The sequence below is a fragment of the Equus caballus genome, chromosome 24, assembly GCF_041296265.1.
Source record: "Equus caballus isolate H_3958 breed thoroughbred chromosome 24, TB-T2T, whole genome shotgun sequence".
Classification (NCBI taxonomy): Eukaryota; Metazoa; Chordata; class Mammalia; order Perissodactyla; family Equidae; genus Equus; species Equus caballus.
The window spans coordinates 50,272,340-50,290,582 of record NC_091707.1 but is presented as its reverse complement, the minus strand read 5'-3'; the positions used below and the strand labels follow the sequence as shown (position 1 = coordinate 50,290,582).

At 48.6% G+C, this 18,243-nt stretch overlaps 1 long non-coding RNA gene across 1 annotated transcript in view; it reads right to left on the bottom strand.

The window, feature by feature from the left end:
- Window positions 1-18,243, bottom strand: part of LOC138920510 (uncharacterized) — a 57,122-nt gene that overhangs the window by 16,647 nt on the left and 22,232 nt on the right. The window contains exon 2 of the long non-coding RNA XR_011431796.1: window positions 3,487-3,566. This is a non-coding gene — a long non-coding RNA (uncharacterized lncRNA). The remainder of the gene's footprint in view (window positions 1-3,486; window positions 3,567-18,243) is intronic.

The following is an 18,243-nucleotide window of genomic DNA, read 5'->3' as shown; positions in this document are numbered from 1 at the left end:
TGATAGTAACTGCAGGAGGAACAATAAACCCTGAGGATCCCTTCTCCTGGACCTGGTTTGGAGGGTAGGGGAGGTCTTTTAACTCAGCTGTTGCCCTTCTCAGCCACTAGAGGATGCCTGAGAATCGGCTACAAAATGGTGGCTGGGTTTCCATTGGCTGGTGGGGCAGGTGGGTGGACTCTGTTGCGGGCTGGATTCAGGTCAGGGAAATAACACGTAGCTGTTCTCAGGGGCTGGCAATACACAAGGGAGGTCCAAGCAGACCTTGTGTTTGTCTATTTGCCAAATACAGCCTGATCCCCTACTGGGTTCCAGGCTTGTGTGGGGCTCTCAGGATAAAAGATAAATGAGACCCAGTGACAGTGTATGGAAGACAGAGGAGGCCAGCCCTGCGCTCACATCCCGGGGCCCAGGGCTCCAGTGGAAGAGGAAGCGTTCCTCTCCTGCTGCTCTTGAGGCTTGCTAAGGGCCGTGGGGCCTGGAGGCCTCTTGGGAACACAGTCTCCTTCCTCCTGGAGGTCATACCTGGGTGCCCCCCCAACCAAAGCAAGAGGAGCCAGGCAAGTCTCCCCAGGGATTACAGGCTGTGGCTCATTATCCTGCCTGCACCCTTTGCCACGGAGTCCTGGTGGGCGGGGTGTGGATGCATCATGAATCCATATAAACTCATCCCTTCCTCCAGCTTCGCTGCCATTCGTCTTGCGTTCCCAACATCAGTGACCTCCATCAGGAGGATGGTACAGTTCACAGACCAATCAACACAGAGGGCAGCCAGGCACCTTCGGGCAGGTTACTTGATCTCTCTTGGCCTCTGTCAGCTTCAAAGAGCTGAGGTTTGTCAGGAGCTGAGGGCCTGGACCGTCACTCCACAGCAACCCCCATCCTCCCTCAACCGCCCCCAGGGCTCAGGTAAGAGTTAACGGGCTGGCTGCTGGACCGGCAACTGCACACGGTCCACTCAGGTCAGGAGGCCCCCCGACCCTTCTGTTTACTGATGGGGAACTGACACCTGCAATGTGGAAGTGTCTAGCCCAAGGCCACGTGGTGAAACTGGGAAGGGACCAGTTTCAGACCTCCCAGGGACCTGAGAAAATGGCGGCCCCAAAGAATGCCGGAACTGTGCTGACATCGCTCTTAAAAATCACCCCGAGCACTGAGTTTCAAAAAGCAGATTCTGGAGACACACCACAGGCCTAACTCAGAACATCTGTGGTGGGGAAGGGGCCAGAGGATCTGAATTGTGAAACTCAGAGGCACCCTGGGGGTGACTTGTATGAGGGGTCAGGGTGGGCCTCTGCTCTACTGGAAGCCCGAGTGCTGGACTTTCTCCACTTGCCTCCCAGCCCCCACCCCTCCTTCTCCATCCTTCTCGGCACCCCTGAGGCTGACCTGTGTGGAGCACCTCACCCAGGCTCAGTGCCCGCCCTGTGGGTTTGGCTGCCCAGAGGCAGGGCTGAGAGGCCAGGAGGCAGAAGCGGTGGAGGGCGGTGTTTCCCGCTCATGCACCCTCCCTGCTGGGCAGCAGCCGGTCAAGGCCACAGCTCCTGCGGGCAGCCCTTGCTTGGAGCTGCTCCCCCACCCCGTCCCCTGAGACCTGGCAGTCGTAACAGCTCCCCTCCATTGCTAGCCCTGGGGTGCCCCAACACCCTTTGGAGGTTCCCCCGCCCACACCTCCCTCCTCCATCCCTTCACTCTGCAGTCTTCAGTGAAGCCCCGTGTGTGCCATCCCTGTCTGCGCAGCCCTCAATCTCTCTCAAAGTGTAGTTCACCTCCTCCTCCAGCCTCGGGGAGAAGGTTCTGGAATCGGGTTGTGAAAGGAGTACAGAGGAAGGTTGCCCCACCTGGCCTATAGGGTCAGGGGAGCTTCCTGGACAGGGTGACTCGTGAGCTGAGCCTCACAGGGACAAGTGGGGAAGAGGAGCAGGCCAGGGGCCTGGCATTCTACCGGGGGGAGGGCCTGACAAGCAATGCAGACCCTCAGGAGTCCCAGAGGGCTGGGCACGAGGAGGAAAGATCAGGGTGACTGGGAAGGGGTCCTGAGGATGACTTCATTAGAATTCCCAAACCCCTGGAGGGCCAGTTCTGACAGCCCACCCACTAGTAGGAAGGCAGCGCCTGCAAGTGGAAAGCGACTCTAAAGATGGCCTCGAGGGATGGGAAGATGTGTGGCAGGTCACCACCAGGCTGCCTTGCGTGAGCCTGGGTTCCCTTATCCACACCACTGGGGTGACAATCCTGCCTGACCCCTCCCGGACACGCAGGGAAGACTTGCGAACACAAAAGCGCTTTGCAAACTCTAAAGTGCCGGACCCCAGGGAACACCGATGACCATTATTTAGGCAAAAGAAACAAATGGGGTTGTCGGCTTTCCCGGAAACGAAGGCTTCCTCAGCACCCCGAGCTTTCTCCACTGCTGTGGACGCCCCTGATGGAATAACCAACTCTCCAGCTGCTCCCCAGACAGACGGACACCTGCTGATGTCTCCACCAGGCCCCGTCTCCCAGGGCGGCTGCACCACTGTTCCGGAGCAGAAGCGGAAGGTGCTGAAAATCTATTTGCAGGCTCTCTGATTAGGTGATGACAGCTCTGGTTTTAGCCAATTAAATGCCATTTTCATTCACATACATCAGGCCCTGGAGTGGGGGTATTTGGTTTAGGAGGACTTCTGCCCTGGGTTTCTGTGTCCTCCACATTTACCTTCCAACCGCTGCTTTAAGGGCGTCAGCTGTGCAGGCGCTCAGTCTCTCTGTGCTACACCTGGGGGCCAGGGACAAATCCTGATGGCACAGGGTTCAGAGTCTATCGGGGAGACAGAGCCATGTGACTGTTACCCTAATGGTACTGAGCTCGTCCTCACCAGCTATGGAGACATAACGCTCGACACCCGGGTCTGGTCCCGGACCTCAGGGAGGCTCCATTCCAGCGAGGAAAAACAAGCAAGTGAAAACCGATCATTACTCAGTGCGCCGAGAGATGAGAATGACCACGTAAGAAGAGCATCGCAGCTGGACAATCCCACTCGAGCCGTGTGCAGAAGCTGCGGCCCACGGCCTGTGTCCCTCTCAGAGGTTCTTGCAGCAGAACAGGACACCTGAGACGGTGAACTCTAGCCAGACACAGCTGCATTGAAAGCCCCAATTTATAGGATACTAATAATAGTCGTTGCTTTAGAGAGCTGTGATGAGGATGAAATGAGGTACTTCGTGGACTCGCTTTGCACGGGCCCTGGCACCGAGCAGATGCCCAGTCAACGTTCCTTGCTAGTACTGTTTTTATCCCTCAGCTGCCGTGGCTTCCCCAGGTCTGCCGGGCTGGGCACGGTCTCTACAAAAGCTTGGCTTGATGAGAGGAGCAAAGAGAACGTGCTGAATGGCTCCCAGGGTTTGACAGCCCAGCACTGAGGTCAAGAGCACAAGCCAAGAGCCAACTTATGTCACATCCCAGTTCCACTTCCTCCTGGCCTCTCTGAGCCTCAGTTTTCTTACCTGTAAAATAGGATGACGAGGGTCCTTGTCTCCAGTCTCTGCCTCCATCTTCACATGGCCTTCTCTCTCCTCTTCTGTCTCTGTAAAGGACATTTGTCATCAGATTTAGGGCCCACCTGGACAATCCAGGATAATCTCATCTCGAGATTCTTAATGTAATTACATTTACCGAGACCCTTTCACCAAAGATCTGTCCAAAAGATCTGGACATGCCCTTCTGGGGACCAGCCTTCCACCCGCCAGCGTTGGGAGGGCAGAGTGGAGGCCTGTTCTCCGGAGGGCCCTCATGCAGCGCTGGCTCTTAAGGGATCCTAAGCACTTACTGAATGAAGTTGGCAACAAAGTGTAAGCACAAGAGGTGCGAGTTGGGGCTTCTGCTCTGCCCTGTTGGGTGGCCTTAGGGTAGCGGGCCACTGTCCTATCAAGGTCTCAGCCTTCCTTTTGTAACATCCCGAAGCTGGGTGCCATTCCCTCTAGGTGACATTCCAAATTCTAGGCCCAGATGTGTTTCCGGAGATAGACCTGCTGGCCTACAGGTGCCAGTGACCAGGCACCTGGGCAGCCTGACTTTTCTCCCCCCCAGACCCCGGATTTCCTCAGAGGAGGAAAGACAACTCCTGACCAGAATGTGGGGAGAGGAAAGGAATGAGTGTGAAGCCGCAGGCACCTCGCTGAAGTTTTCATCTAATATAATTTTGCCAACAGTTTTTGAAGATAAGTATTCCCATTTTACAGCTGTGCAAACTGAGGCTCAGCGGGATCAAGTCATTCACCAGGAGCCACCCGGCTGGCAGCTGTCTTGCCTCTCAAAGCCCGTGCTTTTGGAGAAAAAAAAATCTGGCTGTGCCAAGGATACTGGTGGAAAGTTAGCCTTTGGGGCTCCCATGCCTGCCCTTCGTGCCAGGCATTGTGCTAAGTGATTTATTTCGCTAGATCATCTCATTTATCCTTAGGAGACCCTGAGAGGTTTGTGCTATTATGATGGTCCACATTTTACACATCAGCGACTGCGGCTTCAGCAGCTTCCGGAAGTTGAAGAAGCCGGGGGGCAGCTGCTGAACCAAGGAGCACTCTGAACCCGGAGCCCAGAGCTGAGCTGTCTGCTTGCTGCTCCCTGAAATGTGGGGGTGCGAGGAGTGAGGAAGGAGGAGCGGAAGGGGGAGGAAGATGCACCAAAGGGGAGGCACCAGCTGGCACCTCTGTGCCCCCTCCTCAAAGCGGACTCCCGTGCCGGGCCAGCACTGGGTCAGGGATGCAACAGTGGGTGACACCCCATCCCACTGGCAAAGCTGTGTCAGAGTCAAAGACTAGAATGAACCGCGTGATGATGTCCACGCCACTTGTTTGATGCAACACTGTGGAAACCGACCAGCAGCAATGCTCTCAGCTTAGTTATATTCATTCCAGAACCATTCTGCGCCACCATATAAAATTACCTACACCTGAACAAACCCTTCCAGTTAAGGCACACCCTCCCCTATCCACATGCTCTTTTGGGGTACCATTAGGGGGTCTCAGCAAAGGTCAATCAGGTGCCTTTGGGTACGGGGGTCCTGGCGAGGGACCCAGAGCCTCCAGCCAGCCTCACCTTGCAGCGCCAGGAGGAGAGGCACGCACCCCTGCAAGGGTCTTTGAGCTCTTAAATCTGGGGATCTTCATACTGAGGGAAGTCTAAGGTGTTGGTCCTCAGGCTGATTGCTGCCCACACTAACTGCCACCCCCACCTGTCGACCTGTGGGGACATCTACGCAAATTTGGCAAACCTATTTGCTGATCCTAATAAGATGCGTGTGTGTGTATGGGGGGGGCGTGTATTAACTGGAAGGTTCAGTCTAGAAAGATTAGATCATTGAACATTGCTAAGTGGAATAACTGTAGCTCTGGTACCTCTGGTTGCCTACACTGGGCACAGGCAGCCCTCCTGGGTTGGCTCTGATAAAACCTGGAGCCAGATTGGGGCATTAAAGGTTTTAAACAAGGAGCCATTAGGCTGGGGTGGCTCTAACTCCTTGGTAGTCTCTGTAAGCCAGCCAAAACCTAAGCCAGGGTCGGTGCATGCAAACCCAAGAAAATGAAGCTGAAGAACAACTAACCACAACCGCCAACGAGCCTTTTCCAGACAAGGCAGCCACTCAAGCTACTGCCAATCCAATAATTGCGTTGCTTCAGCGTCTCCTCTGTACAAACCTCACCCCAGCTCCTGTCGGGGGAGAGCTCCTTAACACCTTCGGTTTGGCGCTGCCCGATTCAAATCGACGTATGTGCAAATAAATTCTTGAAAATTTTAACGTGCCTCGGTTTATCTTTTAACAGGGCTAGAGCCAGTATTCACATACGCCTGGGGCTCTCAGCCAGGCCTCTGTTAGCATTTCGGCGTGGGTAATTCTTTCCGGCGGGGGCTGTCCTACACGTTATAGGATGTTTAGCAGCATCCCTGACCTCTACCTTCTAGACACCAGGAGCACACTGCATCCTGCCCCCAGTCGTGACAACCAAAAATGTCCCCAGATGTTGCAAATGTCCCCTGAGGGCAAAATCACCGTGGTTCAGAACCACAGGTCTGTGCAAATGCTTTATGCCTATGCTCCAGAAATTCGCTTTAATTTGGAGGACTTTAGGTGCAAGCACCCTGCGTAGAGGGTTTTAGAGCTGGGACCTGTAGTAGCTTCCTTAACAAAGTACCACAATCTGGGGGGCTGAAAACAACAGGAACATGTTCTCTCCAGCTCTCGGGGCTGGGAGTCTGAAGTCAAGGTGTCGGCCAGGCCCTGCTCTCCTGAGGGCTCCGGAAGAGGATCCTTCGGGTGTTACCAGCAACCCTTGGCTTGTAGCCGCATCACTCCAGCCTCTGCCTCCATCGTCGTGTGGCCTTCTCCCCTGTGTGTCTGTGTTTCCTCTTCTTGTAAGGACACCACTCCTATTGGATTAGGGTCCCTCCTACTCCAGCATGACCTCCTCTTAACTTTTTACACCTGCAACAACCCTATTTCCAAATAAAGCTGCACTCAGGTTCCAGGAAGGACATGAATTTGGGGGGGCCACGGGGGGACAGGCCACCCTTTAACTCAGTACAAGGCCTTGAACAGATAATGGAGTCCATCCTCATCTTTACAGAAGGGAACTGAGGCCTGGGAAATCAGGTCACTTCTTCCAGGTCCCAGCATCAGACGGAGGGCACAGCCAGGCAGGATCGGTGCCAGGATTCCTGACACCACATGCAGCCTCCAACGGTACACGGAGCAGTTGGAACCCAAGTCCTGTCCACGGGAGTTGGCAGCTAGCCCACTGCCCAGGTCCCTGGGCCGCGCCCACACACCTGCACATCCCAACCTGATGGCACCTCCTAGGACGGCCTCTCAACACCGGCTCCAGCTCTGCCTTCCCAGGAAAGTCTCACTCCTTCCTACTGCCAACTGAACCCAATCACCATAGGAGACAAGCCTTGTTGGTTAATTTTTTTCCCCCTTCCAAAAAATAAATTCATAAATGGTCCTTGGCAAGCTGTTTACTACCCGGCTTTAATGGCCTGTTTATTACCTCGAGCCTGCGTCTGTTAACACGCCCCCTAGTCATTTTCCCTCATTAACTGTCAATTTGGAGGCCAGTTTTGGCATTAACCATGCCTGGACCTAAATGGCTGCGGACAGTTGATTTTATGACGGTGGCTTGTCTTGGAAACGCGGGGCCTGTCATCAAAGACGGAGGCAGCAGGCGGCGGGGATGTGGGCTGCTGGCGGGAGGGCCAGGCCAGTGGGGATGTGGGGGCCTCATTCACAGGAGCGTGCGGGTCCTGAAGATGGACAGCCCTTCTTTCGGCTGCTGAGGGCTAGGGGCATATTTAGGAGGAAGTTTAACTTCTAAGAGGGATCGTAAAGAACCTCTGATCCAGAAAAATTGCACTCTTATGAGGGCAGGAAAGAAAACACGTCTTTGGAATACAACCCTGACGGCTCCACCCATTGGCTCTGAGATTGATTTCTCAGGCTGCCCACTGCTTGTCCCCATCCACTCTGTGCACTCCTTGCCAGGAGAAATGAAGGACGGATGGTCCTAACCCCAAAGAGGTCCTGTACAAGAGAGAGATGGATGTATCCACAGGTCATGACGAGCCATGAGCTGGGTGAGCACTGGGAAGCTCAGGGCCTGGGGGCCGAGCAGGGACCGGGCAGTGAACTCCTCAGGGCGGGTCGCACATGGCTCTGTAGAGGGACTGACGTGAACCTGGAAGGATGGGATGTTCATCACAGGCAAAGAGAAGTGTAGCGATATAAAGACGTGTTGGAGTGGCGGCAGCATCGCTGTCATGCTTAAAACCCTCCACAGGCGGAGAGTAAAGTCCAAATAGTGTGGCATGGGATCACAGCTCTCCGCCTGCTTTCCAGCATCTTCTGCCACCCTCTCTGTGTCACCCCTGAGTTCCAGGCACATTGTCTATAGCTTAATAGCGTACCCCCAGGGGCAGGCCCCATAGCCTAGTGGTTAATTTTGGCACAGTCTGCTGTAGCGGCCCAGGCCCAGTTCCTGGGCGCGGACCTACACCACTCGGTGGCAGCCATGCTGTGCCAATCACCCACACACGAAATAGAGAAAGACTGGCATAGATGTTAGTCAGGGCTGATCTTCCTCAGCAAAAAAAAAAATAGTGTCCCAGCAGAATTTGCGTCTAGTCAGAATGTGACCTTATTTAGAAATAGGATCTTTGCAGATGTGATTAGTGAAGATGAGGTCATATTAGAGTAGGGTGGGCCCTAACTCCAATGATTGGTGTCCCTATAAGAGGAGGAGAGGACACACAGAGAGGCAAGGAAGAAAGCCATGTGACGATGGAGGCAGAGATTGGAGTGACGCAGCTACAAGGCAAGAAACCCCAAGGAGGGGCCGGCCCCGTGGCCCAATGGTTAAGTTCATGCGCTCCGCTTCGGCAGCCCAGCGTTTCACTGGTTCGGATCCTAGGCGCAGACACGGCACCGCTCATCAGGTCATGCTGGGGTGGCATCCCATATGCCACAACTAGAAGGACCCACAACTAAAAATATACAACTATGTACTGGGAGGCTTTGAGGAGAAAAAGGAAAAAGAAAATCTTTAAAAAAAAAAAAAAAGAAACCCCAAGGATTGCCAGCACCGCCAGAAGCCGGGAAGAGACAGAGCAGGATCCTTTCCTGGAGCCTTTCGAGAGAGCAGGGCCTGCTGAGACCTTGCTTTCAGACTTCCGGCCTCCAGAACTGGGAGGGAACGCATTTCCGTTGTTTTAAGCCACTGGCTGTGGTTCTTTGTTACGGCCACCCCAGGTGACCAACACGCCATCCTTCTCTCCTTGCACAGCTCCGGCCCTACAGGAACGCTGTTGCCCAGTGCCCTTCTGAACCTTCTGTATTGTCCAAAGTCCTGGCCAAGGAGCTCTGGGTTGAGAGGGCAAGCTGAACACACTTCTAATTTCACTCGCCTAAAAGATCCCACCAATTACAGTAGAGGGATTTATAAAGAAGATGTTTCCACAAGGATGAGAGGAAAGAGGAGAAAACCATGAAAGTTCGAGTCACACTGTGCTAATCTGGCTGGCTGTCCCTTTGACCTGACACATGAGCTCCATCCTGGGGCCTCCAGAGTAGGCTGTTGAGGGTGTCATCCTGGGACCCGGCCCTCTCGGTCCTGGTGTGGCCAGCCTGGCTGACCTTATGCTTGCTCTTGGCCAAGAGCAGACAGAGTTCCTGCCCTCCCTGGCAGGGTCCAGATCCAGCAGAGACTCATTCTTACCCCCCCCCACCCCCACCCCCCCCACCCCCTGGAAGAGTCTGCTTTGACCTACTTCTGACTTTGTGAGCAGAAGATACAGGTCAGAGGCTTGCTGACCCCCTACCTGGTTCACATGGCGGCCTCTCCACATGCCCCACAGGGGCCCTCATCCCAGCTTCCCTTCCAGGGGACCCACGGGGAAGCTGTACTGAGCTTGTCCAGAGACCAGGGTCAGCTCTCAGCCCGCAGCGAACACACCGCCCTCCTGTACACAGCCAGATTCATGCTGTTTTTCAAAACTAAACAATATTTTGGGGAGGTACGGACACAGGTGGTAAAGCTGACTACAGGCTGGTTAGAGAATCTTCTGGTGTGGGGGATGGAGGTGGGCACAACTGAGACTTGCACGTGGGACTCAAAAGCAGGCCTTCTCCAGCTCTGAGGTGCACACAAGTCACCTTGTTCCATCGGTCTGGGAGGGACGGGCTGGAGATGCCGCATTTCCAGCAAGGCCCCAGGTGAGGCCGATGCTGCCGGTGGGGGCACCATGCTGAGTACCAGCTCTCCGAGTCACGGGTGATGTTCAATTTCCCAGCCTGAGTCGGAGGTAAATCGGTGTGCGTTTTCTTATTGTTCTTTAAACTAGGTAACTCATTTTATGCTCTTCAGTACAGATGCTACGTCTTATAATTTTTTTTAAAAACTGCAGAAATGTCACCTTCTCCTTGAAGCCCTCCGTACCTTTCTCAGACCATACAAGTCACACCTTCTGTGTTCCTGGGGCACTTCCTCCAGGGTTTACAAATTCCAACGCCCTAGGGACCAGGCAAGTGACAGTCCCCCACTGAGGCTGGCAAGAAGGACCACATATGCCAGCTATAAAGAGATGACTAATTGTCACCTACAGGAATATCGGCCCAGGACTGCCAGACGTAACTTTTCAAGAGAAACTGGCATATTCAGATTTTTGTGTAAAATCTGATTCTTTTCCCCCCCATCCATGGGCTGGACGGGGTCTGGGTGTCACCGAAGCTCTGACCCAGATCAAGATTGATTCATATGATCCCCAACAACACTGTGGGGCCTTGATGAGGGCTTGTCTCTAATCTGGATGGTCCTAGCATCAACAACAACAATAATAATACCAAGCACATAGACAGCGGTTACTCTGTGCCGGGCTCAGCTCCAAGGACTTTATGTGTATTAACTCATTTAATCCTCACAAATCACGTGCCAGGCACTGTGCAAAGCAGTTTAGGTTTTTTTATCTGATAGAATTCTTGCAAAAATGCTCTGAAGCCGGTGTTAGCCTCATCATACACGCAAGCACAGCTGAGTCTCAGAGCTGTCACTTGCCTGAGGTTCCAAAGCTGTTTGGGGGTAAGGCTTGAGCTGGGAATGTCAGCCGAGGGACAGCCTCCCAACCACTCCACCAAATCACACACAACCACTGAGCACAACTACTGTGCTACGCTGACCAAAGGGTCTACAGGAAAGAAACGATTTCCACTCCTGCAAGCCTTACGACCTTGGCAAGATATGCAACCTCTCTCTAGCCTCAGTTTTCACATCTGCAAAATGGGCTTGACAACAGTGCCTGGGTCCTAGGGACAGAATGAGGATTAAATGGGAGAAAGTCTGCAGTGTATTTAGCCAGCCCCTGGGCACAGTTTCATTACAAATGGCAGCAAGTGTCATCGCTGTGATCATTTATTTTATTAATCTTCATTTTTATCACGACCGTAGCCCCTAATTCCACAGCGGCCCCTTCCTTCTCTCCTAGCTGCAATGGCTCTGTGCACTGGCATACGTTCACTCGCAGCCCCATTTGGGGTCTGGAAATCAGCATAGACGGGGAAACTGCTGCTTAAATGTTGATGGAAAGTGGAAAGGGGAAAACTGGGGAGCAGAGGAGAAGCAAAGAGTGGGGGGTGGGGAAGGAATTGAAAGCTCAGCAGGAGGTGTGTTGTTGGGTCTCCCAAGAGAGAAGGAGCCCTCAGAACTCGGAACTCACTCGGCGGAGCTCCTCCTGTGTGCTACCCAAGTGACACAGGTCACATCTCATCACAGCCTGGGAGGATGGTGTTGTCACCTCACTTTTACACAAGAGGAAGCTGAAGCTTAATGTTCCCAACTGCCCGAGGTCACCCTGCTGGCTCCAGGCATTGATGCCCTTGGGTCCCACCACCCCGGCTTGCAGGCTGGACTGCTGCGAGCTGGTCAATGCTTCCACCCCAGCACTCACTTCACGGCTCCATGACCACTGCTTCTCCAGGGCGTCTAGCTCACATTAGGACCAAGTCACAGAAGCCGAGAACTCGTCCCCGGGGAAGGGACCCCACCCCACCATTGATAACATCGCCCTTCGTTTCCAAAATCCTTGCCCATATGGTAATCCCATTAATCTAATTATTCTAGAAGGCAGTAATAAAAGGAGAAGTTTTATTTTCCTGTTTACCAAACAGTTTGCTTTTCTCACTAATCCACTCAGCAACACTCTCTCCTCAACTGATGGTCCTCTTCGGTCATGGTCACATTACTGGCAGCCTCCTGGGAATTTGAGTTTGCTGTCCCCGCTACAAAGGACTCCTCAAAAAGCAGGAGTGACCCATTTCCTCAAGTCAGAGGACTCATGTAAAACATTTTTCGCTTTCTCCTAGCCCAAAACTCAGAGACCACGGAAAAGCAAGAGAAGCAACGCCACGCTCTGCTTATATCTTGGGAGATGGGAGGGTCCCTTTTCAATACCAAAATTGTTTCTATAAGTTGTTTGCTTTTTTCTCATTGGATTACAGGCATTGTCTCTGCATCCTGGATGGCACTCCTTTGTTAAAGTATTGCTATCGTCTTCTCCCAGTTTCCGGTTTGTTTGTTGAAGGTGAATCTGAGCAAGGGATCTTGATTTTAATAAAGTCACATTTACCCATCTTTTCTGACTGTCTTTTTCGAGGGTTGCTTAGAAAATACTTCCTTACTTGGAGGGCATAAGTATATTCTCTTGTACTTTCTTCTAAAAGGTTTTCGACTGTGCCTTCTTATTTACATATTTAATTCACCTGGATTTAGTGTTAGTGTTTAGTAAGCAACAGAGTCAGGGAAGGACCCAATTTTGGTTTTTTCCCCTAAGGATACTGGTGGCGCGAGCATCGTCTGTAGACTAGCTCTTTCTCTCTTTGGTGGCCTGAAACGCTGCTGCAGTCATGTATCAGGTTACCAACTGTGCTGGGTTTGTTTCTGAGCTTCTTATTCTGCTCCACTGGTCAGTTTCTCAGTGCCAATAACACACTGCCGTTAATCCGCAGGCTCTCTAATAAATCTCAACATCTTCTGGGCAAACCGCCCTGCTTCATGCTTCTTCAGGAATGTCTTGGCGATTCTTGGACCTTTGTTCTTGCATATAAATTGTAAAATCAGCTTGTTCCGTTCCTTAAAAAATCCAGTTGGGATTTTGAGTGGCATTGTATTAAGCCTACGGCTCAATTTGGGGATATTGCACACCCTCAACATCGTAAGTCTCCGTAGCCAGGAACTAAAACTATTTCTCCATTTATTTATCACCTCTTTAGTAATTCTAACATTATATACTTTTCTCTATAAAAGCCTTCCACATTAGAAAATAATCTGTAGGTGCCTCATACCCTTTATTTTTTTGCTATTACAAATGGAATCATTTTTGAAGTTACATTTTCTAATTGCTTGTTGTTGCTGGTACATAGAAATGCAATTTTTTTTTTTGAGGAAGATTAGCCCTGAGCTAACATTGGCCACCAATCCTCCTCTTTTTGCTAAGGAAGACTGGCTGTGAGCTAACATCCGTGCCCATCTTCCTCTACTTTATATGTGGGACGCCTACCACAGCACAGCTTGCCAAGCGGTGCCATGCCCTCACCCAGGATCCGAACTGGCAAACCCCGGGCTGCTGAAGTGGAACATGTGAACTTAACCGCTGCACCACCAGGCCAGCCCCAATTAAGTTTTTTATTATTGACTTTATATCTAGATATTTTCTTGAACTCTCCTTAATCTTAATAGTTTGTAGAATCTTTTGTATTTCCTATGTAAATAATCATATCTGTGAATAATGACAATCTTATTTCTTTTTTTCTAATCATTACATCTTTAACATCTTTTTCTTGCCTTATCGCACCAGCTAGGATCTCCGGGGCAATAGTGGTGACAGAATGCACTCTTGTCTTAGCTCTAATTTCTAAGGAAAAGATTCCAATTTACAACCATTAAAAATGATGATTTTGGGGTCAGCCCAGTGGCACAGCGGTTAAGTGGACATGTTCCTCTTTGGTGGCCCAGGGTTCGCTGGTTCGGATCCCAGGTGCAGACATGGCACCACTCATCAAGCCATGCTGTGGTAGGCATCCCACATATAAAGTAGAGGAAGATGGGCATAGATGTTAGCTCAGGGCCAGTCTTCCTCAGCAAAAAGAGGAGGATTGGAAGCAGATGTTAGCTCAGGGCTGATCTTCCTAAAAAAAAAAAAAAAAATGATGATTTTTATACATACTTTTACGTCGTTAAAGAAGTTCTTTTCCATTTCCATTTTGGTAAATATTTTTGTGTTTGTTTACTGATTGATTATAAATGGGTGTTAAACTTTCCAAATTCTTGTTTCTATACACATTGGGATGGCTTGTTTATTTCAGTCTGTTAAAGTAGTGAATATTTATAGATTCTTCCCAATATTAATCACCGTTGCATCTTTGGGATTAAGCCCAACTTAGTTCTCACGCATTACCTTTTCCATATACTGCCAGATTCAGCGGGGTAATATTTTAGGTAGGACTTTGGCATTCACGTTAATGAATGAGATTGACCTATAACATTCCTTTCTCATACTGTCCCTGACTGGTTTTGATATCAGGGTTATATCACCATCATTGAATGAGTTAGGCATTTTTTGTGTAAGATTGAAATGAGGTTGAAAGTTTGGCTGAAATCTCTTGTTTAAAAAAAAAATCTGGGACTTGTAATTATTTTTTCCTGTTGGAAGAGTTAACCTCTTAGTAATTTTTTAAATGGATATAGGAAAATTTAGGGGCCAGCCCCAGTGGCCTAGTGGTTAAGTTCGGCACACTCTGGGTTTGGCTCCCAGGTATGGACCTATACCACTGTGTGTCAGTGGCCATGCTGTGTCAGCGGCTCACATAGAAAAAGAGGAAGATTGGCAGTAGATGTTAACCCAGGGCAAATCTTCCTCAGCAAAAACAAAAACAAAAGAAAAAGAAAAATAGGGAAAATTCGGGCTTTTAAATTCTTATTGAATCAATTTTGGAGTTATATTTTTCTAAGAATTTCACTATTTAATCTAAGAATTCAAATTTTTGGTATAAAGATTTTTACAATATTCTATTAAATTTTTGTTGTACCTATAACTTTGATCCATTTTCATTCCTTATATTGTTACATGTGTGTGCTTTCATTTTTTTATTGTCTTATCAGAAGTTTGCCTACTTTATTAATCTTTTGAAAGAACCAATATTTAGCCATTATCTGCCCTATTAAATATATATATTTTTTCTATTTCATTAGTTTCTGTTCTTGTCTTTATTATCTCCTTCTTTCTACCTTCTTGGGGAAAATTCTGTTCTTTTTAGTTTATGCGTTTTCAGCTTTTCCTTTATTCTAGTATAACATTTAAAGCTATGGATTTCTCTTGAAAATACCACTTTTGCTGCATAACTAAAGTACTGACGTAATATTTTCAGTATCATTCAATTCTAATTATTTCAAAGTTTAAATTATTATTTTTCTCTCATTCATGAGTTATTTTGAAGTGTACTTTTAAATTTCAAACATGGAAGATTATTAAAATTTGCCTTTGCATCATCTCTATCTACCTTCTTAATTCCATTGACAATTATTTTAAATACAATGACAAATGTTTTGTGGCTTAATAAAGTCTGTATATTTAAACCATGTTTTCTGACCACAACGCAATTAAATTAGAAATCAATTTTTAAAAAGGGTAAGAAATCTTAAAACACAGGTTAAAACGTCCACATTGCTTGAGAAGAATGGGCATTATTTGTTGGGAAGTTTTATATACGTCCATGAGATCATGGCTGCCAACTGTAACCCAAACTCCTGTGGCTTTACTAACTTTTTGTCTGTTTGACCTCTCGATAATTAACAAGGTGTGTTGAAATTTCCTGCCATTGTGGTAGATTTGTCCATTTGTTGCTGTAGTTATTTCCATTTTTGTTTTATATTTTTGAGGCTGGATTAGATGCACGCAAGTTTACAACTGTTATATCTTACTGGTGAATTGAACTTCTTATTATATATTGACTCTCTTTATCTTTAACAATGCAATTTTTTCTTAAAAATTATTCTATTTGATGCTCCTTGTTACTTGCCTGGTGTATTTCTTATCCTCCTTTTACTTACAATCTTCCTATGTTTTTAGTTTCATCTGTTTCCTATAATTAATATATGGCTGAATTTTTAAAAAGCGAATCTGACAATCTTTGTCTTATAACTGGTAGCTTTAGTGCACTTAAATGTATTGTGATTATTGAAATAATGGGACTTTGTTTACATCACTTTGTACTGTTTCTTTGCTAACTTTTTTCTTTTCTTGCCTGTTTTGAGAGAATCCAGGGCTCAATACAGATGTCTCAGGTTTAGCTCCCCCGCCTTTCTTTTTCTTTTCTGAGGAAGATTAGCCCTGAGCTAACTACTGCCAATCCTCCTCTTTTTGCTGAGGAAGACTGGCCCTGAGCTAACATCCATGCCCATCTTCCTCTACTTTATATGTGGGACACCTACCACAGCATGGCTTGCCAAGCCGTGCCATGTCCGCACCTGGGATCCGAACTGGCCAACCCTGGGCCGCTGAAGTGCAACCTGCGCACTTAACCACTGCGCCACCAGGCCGGGCCCTCCCCAGCCTTTCTAACAGCCTGAAATTTGGTTTCTTGTTGGTGATGCTGATCGAGATCTCTGACCTCAGGGCAACCTGTCTCATAGTTGTTGCTCAATTTACTGGCTGCTATTTACTACTCCTTGCTTTGGTTTCAGCTCTCTGATCTTTGTTTATTTATTTACTTACTTGCTTATTTATTCATCATGGTCCTTGAGTTCCCTTACTTCCATGAAGCCCATCAATGCATTAAAATGTATCTTTGCTATAATTTAGCCAGGATCTAATTGTGATCAAGAGCCCCTCAGAGGATCTAGAGTGCCATAGTGCCAAACTGGCACATTTTGAAGTCTTTACCATATTTCCTTAAAGTGGAAGTTATGGGTCCACAGAGCTAAGGCACATGTCTGAGCCCCGACGTGTGTACCAACAGGTGCCCACCAGGTGAGCATGTGACATGGGCCCATGAACAAGTAGGACTATTTTCCAAACGGTTGTGGGTAAACAATGTGTTGAAGGAAGTACACGTTCCTTCCTCAGGGTTTCTGAAATCATGGTGATTTTGTATCACACGCTATTTTGGTCAATCAATATTTACTATATACAAACCTCCTAAGGTGTGAGGACCATGAAAATTTTAGAAGTCCCACATCCACTAATGTGAACATTGCTTTGCTCTACATGTCGGGTGTGTGGGTGATCTTTATTATCTTCTCTTGCTTTCCCGTGTTTCTTGAGTCCCTCTGTGAGCATGTATTAGTTTCAGGATTAAAGGGAAAAAGTTATTTTATAAAGGAGTCCTCATACTTCAAAGAGTTGGGAACCACTGTTTTGAAGGATTATTTAGAGCACTAGAGCAAGAAAAGCAAATTCAAAGGCTGACGGGGCCGGGCCTGTGACGGGAAGTTAGGAAGTGGGCCAGGTGGGCTTAGAGCGATGGGATAGCAAAGGCCAGATCTAATGAGAGCAAACAGGAGTCAGCTCCAGCCAATTTTTGCCTGTAAAAATGCAGGCCTGATGTTGCCAGATCTTTGGGTTACGGGAAAATAGATATCTAAATCTGTTATTTGAAATCTTTATAGAGATTTTTTAAATGTTGGCAACTAATTTCAAAAAAAATGATTAAACACGGGGCAGTTCAAAGCAACCATCTGTGTAGAGTGGATATGGCTCCCAGGTGGCCCCTTTATAGCCTCTGTTTTAGGATTCCGTCTCCTTATCTTTTTCACTTCCACTTGCAAATTGCACAGTCAGTCACTAAGATCAAATTCAGCTCTGAAATATTTCTGAAGTAGGACTACACCAAAGAATATTTCCATCTTCAGTTCAGATTATGGGTAGCCTCGCCATGGCCCCTAGTTTCAATCACATTGAAACAGTCACTAAATTTGCCTATTCATCCACCCATCCATCCATCCATCCATCCATCCATCCATCCATGTATTCACTCAGACAACAACTATATTTTGGACATCTACTAGATGTCAAATTCAGTCCCAAATGGTGGAGAGAGAACAGGGAACAAGACTAAGCCCTACCCTTAAGGAATACATTACATTCCAGGGGAGGAAATAGACAACTACCAGCAAATGACGTGATTTTACATGGTGGGAGGTGCTGCCTAAAACCACGATGAAACAGGATAACAAGTTGGAGTTGTGAGGAAAGAGGAGATGAGAAGGTGACAGTGCTACAAAGTGTGGTCAGGAAAGGCCTTTCACAGGTGGTGTTTGAATAAGACCTGCTTGCTGAGCAAGGGCAGCTGCGCAAACATGGAGACTGAGCTTACCTTCTAGGTCACAGACGGGAACAGCAAGTGCGAAGGCCTAGGCACAAGAATGGAATGATCTAGATTGCTTCAGGAAATTTGCTAATTCTCTCCTTGAGGACCCACCCAAGCAGCCCTCCTCCCTAACCCCAATGTCAAATAGTTTGGTCTTCTGTTATCTCTTAAATTTAGATGGAGGGCCAAGCCCCTTCTCCACTGGTCCATCCCACAGGGCTGGTTTCCAGGAATCTGGTTTCCAAGAAGACAGAGCCTGGTTCTGGTTCTTACACTCCCAGCTGAGTCCCAGGGCAATTCTGGTTCATCTTCCTCTTTGATCCTTATCCATCGGCTATCTCCCCCTGACAGTGGCCCACTT